The sequence below is a fragment of the Aotus nancymaae genome, unplaced genomic scaffold, assembly GCF_030222135.1.
Source record: "Aotus nancymaae isolate 86718 unplaced genomic scaffold, 86718_ANA_hifiasm-v0.15.2.pri h1tg000053l, whole genome shotgun sequence".
NCBI lineage: Eukaryota > Metazoa > Chordata > Mammalia > Primates > Aotidae > Aotus > Aotus nancymaae.
Window position 1 is genome coordinate 26,038,181 of NW_026988467.1, and position 17,268 is coordinate 26,055,448.

Consider the following 17,268-nt stretch of genomic DNA (forward strand, 5'->3'; position numbering starts at 1 on the left):
CGTGAGGGCTGTGGGAGGAGACAGGGCTGTAAGGGCCCGCTGGAGATGGTCAATGGCTCATGCACAATGTCATGGCCATCGTGAGGACTCTGAAGTTCATTCCGGGAACAATTGAAGTCCCTGGAGGGTTTTAAGCAGGAGAGAATGACACAGTTGTGAATTTTCAAAACATCACACTCACATTGTGGGGAATGGAGTGTGGAGGGGCAGGAAGGAACAGGGGACCTGGCTGGAGCTGCTGCAGGTGTCTGGGTGAGAGCTGGGGCAGCCTGGACTAGAGGTAGAAGCAGCACTTGGAACTCATCCCACATCATGGAGACTGAATCAACAGGACTGGATAATGGATTTGATATGGGTGGTGGGAGAAGGGGAGAGTCAAGGATGACTCTTCACTAACTGGGTGAGTGAAGGTGCCATCTGTAGGCACAGGGAAGGCTTGAGGCAGGTAGGTTTGAGGGAGAGGAAGTTCTCTTTTGGATTTGCTAATTTTTAGCTGCCACCTGAGAAGACAACTGAGCATATCCCGCACGCTGTTGATCCTGTGCACCAAATTTTCTTCTTCTCCCAGCACTTTTCTGCCAACTTGAACTTGAATAAGGTCATGTGACTTGCTTAATGCAATGTGAGTGGAAGCAGCATGTATAGATGGGAGCTTAAGAGCCTGTGCAGGATTCCCTTGCGCCCGTTTTCCTCTATGCCTGAATGACTGGCAGGCTCCGTTCAGACCTATCATCCTGTCTTAGGGAGAGGAAATATTCAATATTTGTTGGAGGATTACAAGAATGTGTAAATAAACAGGACAAATCCAGGAGGTCGGCGGTCTTATCTGCATCTAACACAGGAGACTGAGGCTCAGAGTTCGTGAAGGGACCTGCCCAAAGTCACACAGCTGGTTAGAAAGGGGAAGCTGAGGGCTGCTTTTCCAGGGTCGCAAGGACCAGGATGGGGCTGGGAGCAGCATGGACCCTGGGAGAGACCCCAGAGCTGCCGAGCACGCAGATCAGAAATCTAACGTTTTACAAGGCTCAGCCCCACCCGGGAAACTCCAGCCATGTGAGAGGCTGAGCTGATGGTGGCCTTGGGGAGAAGTGGGAGGAGGGAAGGAAGCAGCCTCGTTTGCACAAAGGCCTCACCTCTGCCAATCAACTGGGCTTTCAGGGGTGGGAACACCGGGGCCTGGCCAGTCACCAGGAGGCTGGGGGCAAAGGAGGGTGGAGTGGGCCAGGCACTGCCCAGGTCAGCACCCAGGCCCCACCCCTGTGCTTCTGGCTATTCTTCCGAGCAAGCTCTTCCCTCCCTGACCTCTGTAGGTCCTCCCAACAGCCCTGCATCAAGGGCAGGAATAATTGTCTCTACTTTGCAGACGAGGCAACCGAGGCTCAGAGAGGTCAAGTGACTTGCTCAAGGTCACACAGCAAGTCTGCAGCAGACCCAGAACTGGCCAGGCCCTGATTCCAGCCCGGGGTGCTGAGTCCTGCCCCACTTCCTCCTGGCTGCCCCGGCCCAGGGCCCCTTGCTGGGCTCCCCTACCCTGTCCTGTCCTCTGCTACCACCAGCCCTCTCTGCTCCACCAAACGTCCCAGCCAGGGCTTAGCTCAGAGCTGCTGGAGACTCCAGGCCCCATCTCCAGCCTCCACTCCTGAGCCCAGACCCTTTCCCCCAGCTGTCTCCAGACACTGGGTCAGAGAGACACAGAGTGCTGGGGTTGGCAGGGACCCCAAGAAGTCTCTAGCTCAATCCCCTGGGGTGGCAGATGGGAGCAGTGGTCCCTCAGTGGCCACACTGTGCCCCTCAGCTCCATCCCTGAAGCCCTCCAGGGTCTGGCTTGGGGAGCTGCTCTTCTCCCTGCACGTCCCCCCTGGTTCCTGCCTTATTTATTCCCCAGCAGATTCTGAGTCAAGGTCTAAGGTTTGATTTACAAACTCTCAGGGGAAGGAGGGCGGCTGGCTGCACCTGCAGCTGAGAGGCCGAGGTGATTTACTCTGCCAGGAAATGTCTGCCTCTCAGGAGGGATCAGCCAGGCCCTCCTTGAAGGCTTGGATTTACTGAGGCTTCTCTTTCCCAGAGAGCTGCATGGTGGCTTTGTGGGGACTAGGGTGAGGGTGAGGGTACGCAGTCTAGGTTTGCTCTTTACTGCATGTGCAGGGATTCACATGTTGTAAAGAGCAAACCTAGATGATGTGGTTGGGATGAAGAGGATGAACTTAAGTGTCACCAGAGGCCTAGGATTGATTCCTGCCCCACCATGGCCAGGATGTGTGACCCTGGGAATTTGGCACATAGTATGGGTTCAGGAAGGTTGGGTAGCTGTGTGATCCTGGGAGCCTGGCGCATAGTAGAGGCTCAGGAAAGTTGGGTTCTCCCTCAGCTCATCTGAGGTCTCCCTTTCCCTGCCCCAGCCACTTCTTCCAGGACCCCCCAACCCCCTGCCCCAGGCTTTCCTCCATGCGCACTTCCTGCACATGTCTGTCTGTCCTCAGGGAAAGCAGAAACCTGCCCGCCTCACAGGTTCCATCTCCACTGCAGTTCAGGAGAGAGAGCACGGGGGCCTCATGAGCAGAACTGGCCCGGCCACTGCACACCAGGACTCCAGGCATGGGTGCTTCATATGTCCAGGGATAGTTAGAAGAGCAGCCACTTCCCTGCTGATGAGTTTGGAAAGGGCTCTTGGCAGAGTAAAGGGACTCCGGGGCCTGAAATTCTGCTATGATCTGAGGGATCAGCAAAATTCTTGAGCCCATCTGATCTTTAGCAAGGAAGGAGGGATTCTGGCCTTGTTAGGGCAGGTGACCTACGGTCTTACTGGGCTGGGGCAAGGGCTGGGGTTGGATCCTTGTTGGGAGTGGGTGGGAGGCAGCTCCTTTCCCTCTTAAGGGAACTCCAGGCTACCTGGGCCTCTCAGGGTGGGACCCGAAGACAACCTCTTGCATTCTTGAAGTTGCTATTGCATCCTGTAGGGTGATGTCAGGAGGAGGAGACTCTGGAGTTAGGTTCCCCAGAACGCAGTGGGGCCATCAAAGACCTTGGCTGGTCCTGGCAAATCCCGGTAGCCTCTCTGTCTCCTGAGCCTGAGTGCTCTTACTGGTAAAGTGGGAGTGGTGATCTCTCCCTCACTTGGTCATTGTGTGAGCTAAGTAATGTGAGGAAAGCCTTTGCACAGTGCCTGACACATAGTAGGTCCTCCACAGAGGATCGCTGTGATCATGTGGAAACATATTCCAGCTCCACGAGGGGTAAAGTTAGGTGAAATGTGGACTTGAGAGCTGGATGTTGGATTTAATCTCTGCCTAGCCTGTACCAGCATTGTGATCTGAGGAAGACACCTAACCATTCTGTGCCTTGGTTTGCTTATCCGTAAAATGGAGTAATAATAGTGCCTCCCTCATAGGGTCATTGTGAGGATATAATGACATAATACTTATGAAATGCTTAGAACAGAGGCAGGCACAAAATTAGTTGGATTTTTTTTATTGCTGTTTTGACAGTGGTTCTTGTCCAGCCTTTACTCATACTGGCTCCTGTAGACCTCTGCAGACTGCCTTTGTATCTCTGTGGTCTGTTAAGGACCTCCATGGTTTTATTGAAGGTCTACTCTGCCCTCCTCCCACTCCAGCCACAGCCCCCACCCCATGACCACCCTGCCCCCCAACACGGTTGCTTGTCTTTTGATTCTCTTATCAGTGTCCTTTGAAGAGCAGAAGTTTTAAATTCTGATGAAATCAAATTTATCAATTAGTTCTTTTATGAATTCTTCTTCAGATATGACATCTAAAATTAATTGCCGAATTCAAGATCATAAAAGTTTTTCCTTTATCTTCCTATGAAATTTTCATAGTTTTAGGTTTTAATTTAGATCCGTGATCTGGTTTGTTAATTTTTATGTATGGCATGAGGTAGGGATTGAAGTTCAGTTTTTTACAGATGGATATTCTGATGTTCTAGCATCAATTGATAAGAAGACTTCTCCACTGAATTGCTTTTGCTCCTTTGTTAAAAATCAACTGTTCATTTACGTGAGGAACTATTTCTGGACACTTTATTCTGTTCCACTGATAGATTTGTTTCTTTTTATGCCAACACCACACTGTCTTAATTACCAGAGTTTTATAATGTCTTGAAATTACAAAGTGTTAGTCCTCTTTGTTCTATTTAAGGGTTCTTTTGGCTGTTGTAGGTTCTTTGTGTTTTCATATGAATTTTAGAATCAATTTGTCAGTTTCTACAAAAAAGTTGTAGTTTTTCTTATGTGCTTGGGCTTTGTTGAGCTTGATCTGTGGGATTATAGTTTTCTTCAAATTTGGAAATTTTTCTGCCATTAGTTTTTTGAATATTTTTTCTTCCCTGCCTCCTTCAGAGACTCCAATTATACATGTAGATTAGACAGTTTGAATTTGTCCAATAATTTACTGCTGCTCTGTTTGTTTAAAAATTCTTTGTTTTTCTCTGTTTCAGTTTGAATAGTTTCTATTATTATGGTGTGAGGTTCATTAATCTTTTCTTTTGAAATTACTAAAGTGCTGTCAGTTTCATCTAGTGTATGCTTATCTCACACGTTGTAGTTTTCACTTATCAGTGTTCTATTTGATTTTGCTCATAGCTTCTATGTCTCAACTTTTTAAACATATGGAATATAATTATAATAACTTTTAAAGTCTTTGTCTGCTAATTTTATCACCTGTATTAGTTCTGAGTTGGTTTGATTGATTGATTTATCTACTTATTATGGGTTACATTTTCTTTGCATACCTGCTAATTTTTGATTGAATGCTTGGCATTGTGAATTCTACTTTGTTGGAAGCTGGATATTTTTGTATTTCTATAAAATTTCTTGAGCTGTATTCTTTGGTGTGGTTAACTTACTTGTTAGCAATTTGATCCTTTTAGGTCTTGCTTTTGAGTTGTTAGGCAGAAATAAAATAGTGCTTAATCTAGGGCTATTTGCTTTCCACCCTCTAGGCAAGACCCTTCTGTGTACTTTATTCAGTTACCTGTGAATCATGAGATTTTTCAGTCTGGCTAATGGGAACAGGCACTATCTCCAACTCTGTGTGAGTTCTGGGTACTCTTACCTTCAATTATTTTGAGTGGTTCTTTCTCCAGAGTTTAATGGTTTCCTTAAATGCATGCACTTGTCAGTTCTTGGCAGGATACTTGAGAAAAACCCTTTGTGTACCTTCAGTTCTCTATGTTTTTTTTTTTTTTTTTTTTTTTTTTTGAGGTAGGGTCTTGCTCTGCTGCCCAGGCTGGAGCACAGTGGCATGATTATGGCTCACTGCAGACCCAACCTCCTACGCTTAAGCACTCATCTCTCCTTAGCCTCCCAAAGTGTTGAGATTACAAGCATAGGCCACCATATGTGGTCCAGTTTCTCTCTATTTTTATATCTCTCTGCATGGTTCTCTGTCTTATGAATTCTAAATGTCTTGTTCTTCCTAATTTCTCAGCCTTGTCTCTTTAACTCATCTCCTCCTGTTTCTTTCTCCCAGCACTATGGCCTGGAAATTCTCTCAGGACAGTAAGCTGGGTAATCTTGTCTCACCTTTTTGTGTCCCATCTTTCAGGGATCACTGTCCTTCATTGTCTAATGTTCAGTGTCTTGGTCTTGGCACATTATTCTCAAGCCTCAATTTCCTTATCCATAAAAGGAGAATAATAGCAATAACTATCTGACCCCACCAGAATTGTTATGAGATAATCTAAGTCAATAATTGGGACAACAATGACCAGTCTATAGTAAGTGCTAAATAGATATTATTATATCACTACTGAAACAGCTATTATTCAGTAAAAATGACTGAGGAAATACATAATGAACAAAGACTGCCATGCATGAGGCATTTGACAGATAAGACTCAGCCACAGCATAGAGAGGTTAAGAAACTTGCCCAAGACTGTGTAACTATTACATAGTAAGCAGTGGAGCAAGGATTCGAATTCAGATCATCTCGTTCCAGAGTCAGTTTTCTTGTTCCTGGTCACAATGCATGATTTGCAAGAGCAGATTTCCTTTATCATCCAGATAATTCCATTTAGAAGACAGAACTGAGTGATCCCAGGAGTCTGAAGAGAAAGGCCATCTACTGGCCCTGGTAGCTGTCCATGGTGCTAAACCCATATGGATCCTCTAACCTAGTGGTCCCTAATCTTTTTGATGCCAGGGACTTGTTTTGTGGAAGACAGTTTTTCCACAGATGGGTAGATGGGTGGGTGATAGGGGATGGTTTCGGGATAATTCAAATGCACTACATTTATTGTGCACTTTATTTCTATTATTACATTACAATATATAATGAAATAATTATACAACTCCCCATAATGTAGAATCAGTGGGAGCACTGAGCTTGTTTTCCTGCAACTAGACGGTTCCAGCTGGGGGTGTTGGTGGGCAGGGACAGATCATCAGGCATTAGATTCTCATAAGGAGCATGCAACCTCCATCCCTTGCATGTGCAGTTCACAATAGGGTTAATACTCCTATGAGAATCTAATGCCATTGCTAATCTGACAGGAGGTGAAGATCAGGTGGTAATGTGAGCGATGGGGAGCAGTTGTAAATACAGAAGCTTCACTCACCCTGCTGCTCACGTCCTGCTGTGTAGATCAGCTCCTAACAGGTCATGGACTAGTATCAGTCCATGGCCCAGGGGCTGGGGATCCCTACTCTTGTCAACACAGAAATCTGTGCCTCTGCCCACTCTCCTGACCTCCACTCACCTTCTTCGTCCCTTGCCCTTCTCCTCACTCACAGGTTCAGGACACTCTTGATAACACCCGCCTGATCTGATTTAACATTCACCCGCTCCTTTTCTTATGAGCTGCCCCAGTTTAGCCTTGGACTAGCAATACTGTTGCCAGGTCCCATCTCTCTTTGCTTTTTCTCCCAATCGAATCTGTGTTTATCCTTGGGTTTTGGGAGAAAACCATAGTTCCCGTCCCCAAGGAGCTATAGGCAATCCAGGGACATAACACATACACTAGGTAATGACTAAACATCCTAGGATGGCATACAAAATCCTGCAAGTTCTCCTCTAACATAATCTTTTTTTCTCTATGACTATCTTCTGCTTACAAGAGACTACTAGAGACTCTGATCACAGGATGTATCTCCTACCTCTTTGCCTATCTCTGATTGGCATGGGTTCCCATGTGCCTGCTGAGCTCAGATGCCACTTCCTCCAGGAAGCCTACCTTCATCCCTACCATCATCACCATTACTCCCAGACTGAGCAGTTTCTCCTGAACTTTTGAGGCTTCTGAGGGTGAAACTAACAACAATGGCAAGAAGATATGGCGACATCCCATGTTAACACTTGAGTCCTTCAGAGACATCCTGGGGCAGGGAAGCAGCCCTAGGCTTGGCAGAGTGAGAACTGAAATCTTGTTTGGAACTTCCCAAATATACAGCATGACCATGGGAAAAATGTGATCTTTCCTTGGGCTTCAGGCATCCCCTCTGGAACATGATGGGGTTCAGGACAGATGGCTTAAAAGTCCTTCCACAAACATGCCTTAACTGTCCACCATGAGCAGGGAACTGGGTCAGGCCCAATGCAGGGACAAGATGTGGCTGCAGAGGGGAGTCAGACCTGTGTGGAAGGAGGGAACTGGCAGGAACAGCACCACAGAATCTAGGGGAGACCTGAGCAGAGAAGGGAGGGCCCTGCAGGAGCTGAGGGTATCAGGAGCTTCCTGTGGGAAAGAACATGCCCCTCAAGTGCCCTGGAGGCTTTCAGATGGTATAGGAGGGAGAGGACATTTCAGCGAGAACAACGTGCTGTGTTCTAGTATCCTAGGGCACATGATTCTGGGCTCTGTGCTCTGTAATTATGGATTCAGTGTCTCATTTTCTGTTCTAGATTCCCCGTTTCTGGATTCTGTGACTCTGGGTTCTGCATTTCTGGGTTTGGAATTTTGTGATTCTGAGGTTTGTACCTCTAGATTCTGTGGTCCTATGTTTTGTTATCTATAGGCTCAGGATTATACATTCTGGATTCTGGCATATATAATTTTGGACTCTGGCTTCTGGATTTTATGGTCTGGTTACTGTGCCCTGTTTATTCCTCTTCAAATCCAAAGGCAGGTGTGGGAGAAGATCCCTATGACCTCCCAGCTCCTCTGAAGAATGTGGCCTCCATACCCATCTCCTCCCATCCTTTCCCACTCTGTCATGCACTCCTCCTCCTCCCAGTTGTCTTGGTCTTGAGAAAGGACTCCACATAGGGATCTGCCCTCTGCAAACAGGTTCTATGTTCTGAAATAGCCTGAGGGCTTACTTCTCAGTGAAGGAGAAGGAAAATGTGATTTAAGGGACCCTCAAAGGCACTGTGCATACTCAGGGACTCACTTGAAAGTGACTTCACCCCTGTGGGTGCAGCATGGGCCTGCCACAGTCGCATCCCTCTGTCTGCTTCACCAGATTTCTCACAATGATGGTCCCACCTGCCCTCTCCATTCCACCTGAGCCAAACCCATAGAGACAGCAAGCAGCGAAGCTACCGCAACTCCTCCCCAACCCACACCCACTTGCGCACACACACGATATAACCATCTCCGGCTCCCGAGAATTCTGGGTCTCTTGGGTGAGAGTCTGTTTTTCAGGATATAAGAATACTTTGAGCTCAAGGACAGATGTGTGCATTTGTCTCAGGGTGTGGGTGTGCACGAGTGTGACTCCGTGTGTGCCAGAGGTCTGAAGGTGAGGCCGCGACTATCCCTGAGGGTGAGGGTGGTGGTCTTGAGAGAGTGCTGTCCTTCCAGAGCATGCGGGCCCCTGCCTCGCCAGGTCTGCTGTGCCTCCTGCCTGTCCTGCTTGTGCTTGGACCCTCTCTCTGAGCTGCTGCCCCCACCTCATGAAACTCTCAGCCAAAGGGGTGGGGACAGAGAGCCAACCCTTCTCTATTTGTTTTTTTGATTATGGAACCAAACAAATTTAAATTTAAACTCTTTGTAGAGCGATAATTTTTCCTAATCACTCACCTTTCTGCACAGATCTCCACAACTTGATTACTTCTAATTAGGTTAATAAAATGGAGAGTGATTTCTTTTCTCTGAACATATGAATGATCTCTGAGACAGCCCCAGTGTCCCAGAGCCCAGCATGGGGCCTGCCCAGATGAGACCTCTGTCCTCTGAGTGACAGAGGGACTTGGCCAGGGTCACACCACAAGCCAGTTGAACTCAGGTCTGTCAGTTTCAGAATCCCAAGCTCTTAATCATCATGTGATTGTCAAGAAGAGCATCCCCTCTCCTCCCCGTCTGGGAGGGCATGGGTTCAATGATTGCATCCTTCCCGGGGTCACGGCACTGGGGTTGGGACCCAGAGAGGCCTGGAGAACTGTCGACAGGGCGTGGCTCTCTCCTGGACAAAACCTCCCTCAGGTCCATCTCTAACTGCAGACCCTGTCTATGTCCTAAATCACAGAGTCCCTTTCGCCATAAACAGGGATGGGGAAATGATTCCAGGAAACCAGAATTGGCGAAACACCAGGGCACTTGGAAGAACATTGTAGAGTTGCTGGCCAAGGAGTTCAGAGAGACCCAGGAAGGCACCTGGCCCTCTGCCCTGACTCATCCTGGACATCTGTGGTTTATGTCTGTGGAAGTAGGTCAGCGTCAGAGCCCTGCCAGACATTGCCCCACACGGCCTCAGCAGGCTGCCCCCACCCCTCATGGCCAAGACCACTTGGCCCTACTCGCAGGCTCACCGCCCGAGAGCTGGATCGGTCCTGACCTATAGCAGTTTTACTCTGTGGAGTTTAGCGCCAAGGCCTGGACTCTGGGCTTCGGCCCCAGTGCTGGGTGCTTTACGTTCACTGTCAGGATCTCCTCCTTCCAGCCCTCTCTGTGCTCTGCAACTATTCACTGAATCCTCACCCTGTGTGATCCTGCTGAGAGCTTCTGAGAGCCTCAGTTTCCCCATCTGTAAAACAGATTTAGACTCAGTTTTTTGGAGGGCTTTCCGATTGTGGCAACTGATTTTTCTTCTTTTTCTCTTTCTCTTCTCTGCTTCTCACTTTCTCTTTCAACTTGAAGTTGATCCAGGGGCGGCCCAGAATGGGGTCACACAGTGACACTTATTATTAGCCTCAATCAGCAAAGTGGACACTCACTCCAGCAGTCCCAGGATGGACCCAGAGATAAAATCCGGGTCTGGGAAAACAGAGGGACTGCTCACCCCCATGGGCACACACACACACTGGCACACGCTACTTTTGTGCTGAGACTCATTTGCAGGAAAAGCCACCACCAGCTCACAGAGATGGGCTTCATCAACCAGCGCCAGCCCCAGGACCCGGCCTGCACCCTCCCATGGCCCAGAACCAGCCGCCACCATCTGGGCCTTCCATATTTCTCTGAGGACAGAGCTGGCGAGGGACAAGTCCGGGAAGGCAGGAGACAGAGCGTCTGGAGCCAGAACCCTAAAGATAGGTTAATCCACGTCCTGTAGCTACATAGAGGCCCAGGGGACAATTTGGAGAAAGGGGACAGGCAAGTATACAGCCAAGGGGCCTGAACTCTCCATATGGAGCCACAGACTGGAGGGTAAACAGAGGGCTGAGAGCACCCACAGAGTAGAGTTGGCACCTGCCCGGTCCTGTGGGTGAGCACCTCCTCAGAACGTTGCACCCTGGGTGCCTCACTCTATCCTGCTGAGCAGTGACCTAGGGCCCTGCCGGCCACTCCCTGTTCCATCCCTCCTTGCATGGCTGCTGAGCCCCCGCTGTGTGACCAGAGGCTCCAGAGAAAAGGCCAGTCCCGCCCCAGCAGAGGGGGCTTAAAGGGTTCCAGGGCAGGGAATGTGGGGAGGGGTGGGTGTGGGTTTGGGGACTGGCCTGGTGTTGAACTGCAGCCACTGGTTCACGGAGTGACCCTGAGCAGCTTCCTCCCCGTCTCTGAGCCTCAGTTTTCTCATCCGCTAAATGGGGCAAGGAGCCTGCTTGGGAGACACCTGGGCTCCCCTGGGCACAGGAGGGGCATCTGCAAGGACTCAGTGCATATTTGTTCCCATCCTCTCTGCAGACCCACAGCGCCTGGCTCCAAGTCAGCACCCAGCAAATACCGATGAGCCTGGTGAGAGAATGAAATGAGCTCATGTTTGCCTCTGCACTCATGACAGCAAAGTCTAAAGCCATGTTGGGAAATTGAACAACCAGAGGCCTCACTGGGTAGCACCCCAGGCTGTCAGACATCAGGGAGGACTTCCCAGAGGAGGCTTGCTTTAGGCTGGGCAAGAATTGGATAGAAGAGGGGAAGACAGGTGAGGAGGGGAGACAGCCTGTGCAAAAGGGAGAGGGGCTGAGGCGAGGCCACACCCTCTTTCATGCTCCCCACCAATGGCTGATGGGGAAGAGTTTGGGTTTGGGATGGGGCAGATCTGGGTTCGATCTGGACAGGCCCCTCTGCACTCAGAGCCTCTGTACTGTCAGCTGTGAAGTCGGGGGAATGGCACCCCCTCCTCACAGGGTTGTCGTAAGGCTGGCATAAAATTGTGTGTGTGGAGCCCCAGCACAGTGCTAGGCACCCAGGGACGCTCTGTACCAGAGGCTCCTGCCCCCCTGCCAGCTCATCCAGGTCAGCTGCCCCCTCTGCCCCACAGGTGGCCTCCCCACCTGGTCATGTGTGGTCTAAGCAGGGAGTGGGTTTTGGTGCAGGAACCTGGGGGGTTGAGGACATGCCAGTCCTTGGGGGAAGACCACCAGGGTCTACCTGGAGGGATGGAGCCCATCCAGGCCCCACCCTGTAGGAATCCAGCCAACTGAGAGGTCAAGGGAGTGGCCCAAAGTCACCAGCCCCAACCTGGCCTCTAAGTGCTCTGCTTTCTAACCAGCCCTGGAGTGGAGTGGGAGGTCCTGTCTGCAAACACCTGGTCCGAGAGCCTCAAGGATTCATCTCTGCCCTCGGTCATCCCTCTTTCCTCATATCCTCTTGCTCACCAGTCTGAGAAGAGCCTGGAAGCAGGACCCAGGGTCCCTGGGAGCCCAGGCCAGTGATCTGCTGAGCGTCTGGCTGAGGCCTTGGCCTGTGCTGGGCAGGGGAGGGTTAAGGCTTGAGCAGCCCTTCCTGTGAGCAGCCCTTCAAATATCCTGGTTAGTGTTTAACTTGCAGTTTCTGAAGGCCATCAGGAGCCCCATGGAGCAAATGTTTTTTCTCTTAATGACACTGCAGCACATTAAAGAGGGACCCATCTTTCAGCTGACATTGAAGAGAGGCCATTCATTACCCAGGATGGCCCGGGTTGGCAGCTGGAATAACTTTCCCAGAGACCTGCCTGAGTGGGGGAAGGGTCTTTTTATCCCTACCATCAGCAAACCCTGCCTGGTTCCTCTGACACAAGCTCCAGGAGAGGACAGTCTGAGAGGACATTGAGACGGGCTAGTGCTCTGCTTAACACAAGAGAGAGCTCACAGTCCCAGTGGACCACAAGTCGGCAGCTATCTGCCTGAACGTGCGGCACTACCTTTCCTCTTTTTCCGCCCTTTCTCCTTCCCCTCTTTCTCCAGCAATCACTGCTCTGCTTTCTGTCACTATAGATTAGTTTGCATTTTCTAGAATTTTATATAACTCAATTATAAGGCATGTGCTTTCGCCTGTTTCCCACTCAGCCTAATTGTGTTTAGTTTTACCCAGTTGTTGCGTGTATCAAAGTTTGTTCCTTTTTATTGCTAGGTGGTAATCGATTGTACGGATGTACCATCATTTGTTTATCCATTCCCCTGGTCATGGACATTAGGGTTGTTTCCAGTTTTTTAATATTGCAAATAAAGCTGCTATGAAAATTTGTGTGCAGGCTGGGCGTGGTGGCTCATGCCTGTAATCCCAGTCGTTGGGAGGCTGAGGTGGGTGGATCACCAGGTCAAGAGATCAAGACCATCCTGGCCAGCACGGTGAAATCCCGTCTCTACTACAAATACAAAAATTAGCTGGGCATGGTGGCACGCACCTGTAGTCACAGCTACTCGAGAGGCTGAGGCAGGAGAATCGCTTGAACCTGGGAGGCGGAGAATCGCTTGAACCTGGGAGGCGGAGGTTGTAGTGAGCCTAGATCGTGCCACTGCACTCCAGTCTGGTGACAGAGGGAGATTCTATCTCAAAAAAAAAAAAAAAAAAAAAAAAAGAGAAAGAAAAAGAAAGAAAACTTGTGTGTAAGTCTTTCCATGAACTTATATGTTCACTTTTCTTGGGAAAATATCCAGTTGTGGAATGGGCTGGTCATATGCTTGGTTGCATGCTTAACTTGCAAAGTGTTTTGCAGAGGGCTCGGCCATTTTCCATTTCCACCTGCCATGCAGAGGGCTGCTCTTTCTCCTCATCCTCCCGTCATGTGATGATGTCAGTCTTTGTAACTGTGATCATTCTAACAGGCTTGCAGTAGAACCTCACAGCGGTTTTCATTTGCGTTTTTCTGATAACTGAAGATGTCATGTGACTTTTCATATATTTATTTGTCATCCACCTCCGTTTAAGTATTTTGCTCATTAAAAAAATTGGGTTATTTTCTTTTTATTGAGCTTGAGGGTTCTTTATATATTCTGGAAAGAAGTCCTTTGTCAGATACAAGATTTGCAGATATTTTCTTCTAGTCTGTGGCTTGTCTTTTTCAATCTTTTACCAGTGCTTTTTGAAGCTTAAAAGTTTTTAGATTTAATGAGGCTACACTTCTGACCTTGCTGCCCATTATGATAATTATGCTGCTCATTTCTGATGCGTAAGTGCTGTCTGCTGTTGGGATCTTATGTTTCCCCACAGCTGCCAAGGAACACTGTTCTAGAACAGTCTCCTAACACCAGCTCTCGCTCACAGAGCCAAGCCACCACTAAGCTTCTCAGTGATGTGGGTGCCCCTATCACCAGAACTTCCCAGGTCCCCTGAGGGACACAGACCACTTGTGGCTTTCGGGTCTTGAATAATACGAACTTTTCTCGCATGCCTGTACCTCTGGGCCTCCTGACTCCTTCCTCCACAGCCGGCCAAAGTGATTCTGGCACTGCCACTTCATTTAATGTTGGGCTTGGCTTTTTCTAAGATTCTGAGAGCCGTTCCAGCAGCATACTAGGCCCATCTGCAGGCCCTTTCGGGGGGGCTCAATCCAGGTCACAGGACAGCCCCCATGTCAGTGCATCCCCTGAGCCAGCTTTGTGTTCTGCCCTCCTTCATCCCGCACCCCAGGATCTACTGCCGGTCTGCTTTCCTGGTTCCTGCTGGCCCATGTGGCCAGCTCCTGCAGCTGCTTGGATATATTTACTCTGTCTCTTCCTTGGGACTTCCTGATATTTTGGCAGTTGGTTTATGATTCTGAATTGTTTATGATTAGAATTAACTATGACTAGTTATGAGTCTGGTGGTGAAAAGGGGATGTTGGGGCAGATGTTGAAGGCAAGCATTATTTTGTAAGGCCCCCTCCTAATTTGAGGACTCTGTAGAGTCTTCTAGCAAGGAGGCTCTTATCTTCCAACAAGGGGGAGTGGGCCACTTCTGCAGGTCTAGAGGGTCCAGGGGAATCTGGACTCTCAAGTCCACCCATCCAGATGAATTTGAAAGGAAAGTTTCCCAGTCATACTCTTTTCTTATAGAGCCCTGACTTTGGACAGGAGACTTGCCTAGCAGATAATTCTCCCTTCTTCGGAGCTCTGCCACTGTTACCTTGTGGTCCTGTGTCTGGTCTGTGGCTGCAGGAGATGGATGTCTCTCTTCTGCTGCCAAGCAGGCTCTCTGATGAACATTTTGCTTCAATCTGCTGATCAAGAGATATGAGTCTATAATTTTCAGTCTTCAATGTATCAGTGACAGTTAACAATGGCCTCCCACAAGTCAATTTCCTTATAATTGCCTTCTCCCCATGCTTTTCAGTGCTAAAGATCTTGCACCAGCCAAAGCACATCCTCTGCTCCCCCACCTCCACCTGTGTGCCTTCCCCATTCACTGTGGATGACTATCGGAACCATTGCACTGCTATCTCGCATCACGGCCTACCATGACCTCCTACTGTTGGTGACGGGAGATCCATCTCCACAATTCCATCTGAAATCCTGCTTCCCAGGGCCATTCCCACTATCAGTGAGCTTAGATTGAGCTTCCCAGAGCAAAGCCTGATAAGGATACTTATCTGGGAGGAGGGGAGAGAGGGTAGCAGGATGGGACAGGGAAGTTGCTGAGTAAAGATGGGGTTTCCAGCGGCCAGAGAGCTGGCTTTGGGCGGCCACCTGGTGATGATCAGAACAGTCCTGGGGACTGTGGGCTCTTTGTCTGGGAAGGTGAATTAGTCAGAGTTCTCCAGAGGGACAGAGCAAACAGGATGTGTGCCTATAGATGGAAAAGAGGTCTGTTCTAAGGAATTGGCTCACACCATTATGGCAGTTGGTGAGGCTAAAATCTACAGTGTGGATTGTCAGGCAGAGACCAGGAGAGCCAGTGGTACGGAGGTCTGAAGGCAGGCTACAGGAGAAGTTCCCTCTTGCTTGGGGGTGCTCGCCTTTTGTTTTATTCAGGCCTTCAACTGATTGGATGAGGCCCACCATATCATGGAGAGTAATCTGCTTACTCAAAGTTCATGGATTTAAATGTTAATCTCATCCAAAAATACCCTTCAAGCTGACACATAAAATTAACCACAAAGGCAGGAAATGCAGGACTGAGGCCTAAAAGCAGGGAAGGGAAATATCAGCCCAAAGCAGGGAGTAGAGAGCTGCCCAGGTGGGCCTGTCTGTTACCTGGTAGTGGAATGAGCAAAGTAGGGGTCACAGTTCCTGCACAGAGGCTGGATGTCAGGCTGGCAGGTGATATCAGCAGACCTCTGAGCAGGCTTTGGGCTCCAGGTGGAGGCCTAGGGGGAAGGGGATCTGGGGGTATGGGGACCAACAGAGGCCTCAGACACCGTTGATCAGACAGGATCACAGGTACTGAGGAGAGGACAGGTATTGAGTGCCTGGGGTGGGAGCAAGGTCGCAGGGTGACACAGACCCATGGCCACATCTGGTTCACTCCTGGCTCCTCTGAGGGTGTCCTGGGGCAGCCGAGTCAGTCCTAGTTGCTGAATGTTTGTCCACTCTGGGCCGAGCCCTTGCTGGGAGAGGCGGCCTAGTGCAGTGGACCCAGCACGGGATGTGGGCTCCAATGCAGCTGGGTTCGAACTGTGGCTCTGCACTTACTAGTCAAGGGGTCTTGGGAAGTCACTTCACCTGTTCCGCCTCAGTTTCCCACCTGACAAATGCAGTTCATTGTGCCTGACACCCAGGGTTTTCATGGTGATGAAATCAAACACCATCTGCAAAGTTTCTGCTCCAAAGATCGTTGTTATGAATTATGATATTTGTCAGGAATCTTTGGGTTACAAGTAGAAGAAGCCCAAACGGGCTTAAGATAAAAACAAGAAAGAAAACAAAAAGGAATTCACTGGCTCACATAACTGAGAAAGTAGGTCAGGCCTGGCTGGATCCAGGTTCCCAAATCCTGTCTGTAGGAGTATCCTGCTGGCCTCTTTGGGCTCCACTTTCTCTAAGAGGCTCTTCCTGAGCCGTGATGAGATGTCCCCCAACTCCAGGCTTACACCCTATAATGGTAGCAATCTAGCACAGAGAGAGGCCATCAATTTCACCCATGTTAAGAGTACATTTCAATGAGTTTTAGCTAATTTACAGAGCAGGCAACCATTGCCACAATTAGTTTTAGAATATTTCAGTCCCTCCAAAGAGATGTCTTGTGCCTATTGGCGGTCACGCCCTCTTTCCATCCCCATCTCCAGGTAGCCACTAAGCTACTTCCTGTCTTTATAGATTGACCTTTTCTGGTCATTTCATATAAATGGAATGATGTAATACGTGGGGTTTCCTGTCTGGCTTTCTGAAAACCTAGCATAGTGTTTTTAAGCCTCATCCTTGTTGTAGCATATGTTAGTACTACATTCATTTTTATGGCTGAGTGACAGTCCATTGGATGGATATGCCGTATTCTATACATTCATTCATCAGTCAATGGACTTTCCGGTTGTTTTCAGTTTTGTGCTAGTATGAATAATGCTGCTGTGAACCTTCATATACAGGTTTTTGTGTGGACATATGTTTTAATTTCTCTTGAGTATATAGTTAGGAGTAAAATTGTTGGGCTGTAGGGTAAATTTATGTTTATGCTTAATACTTTAAGAATTTGGCAAACTGTTTTCCAAAGTGGCTGTGCCATTTTACATTCCCACAAGGAGTGTACGAGGGCTTAAGATTCCCCACATCCTTACATCCTTGATGACGCTCGCTATTGACTGTCATTTTGATTATAGCC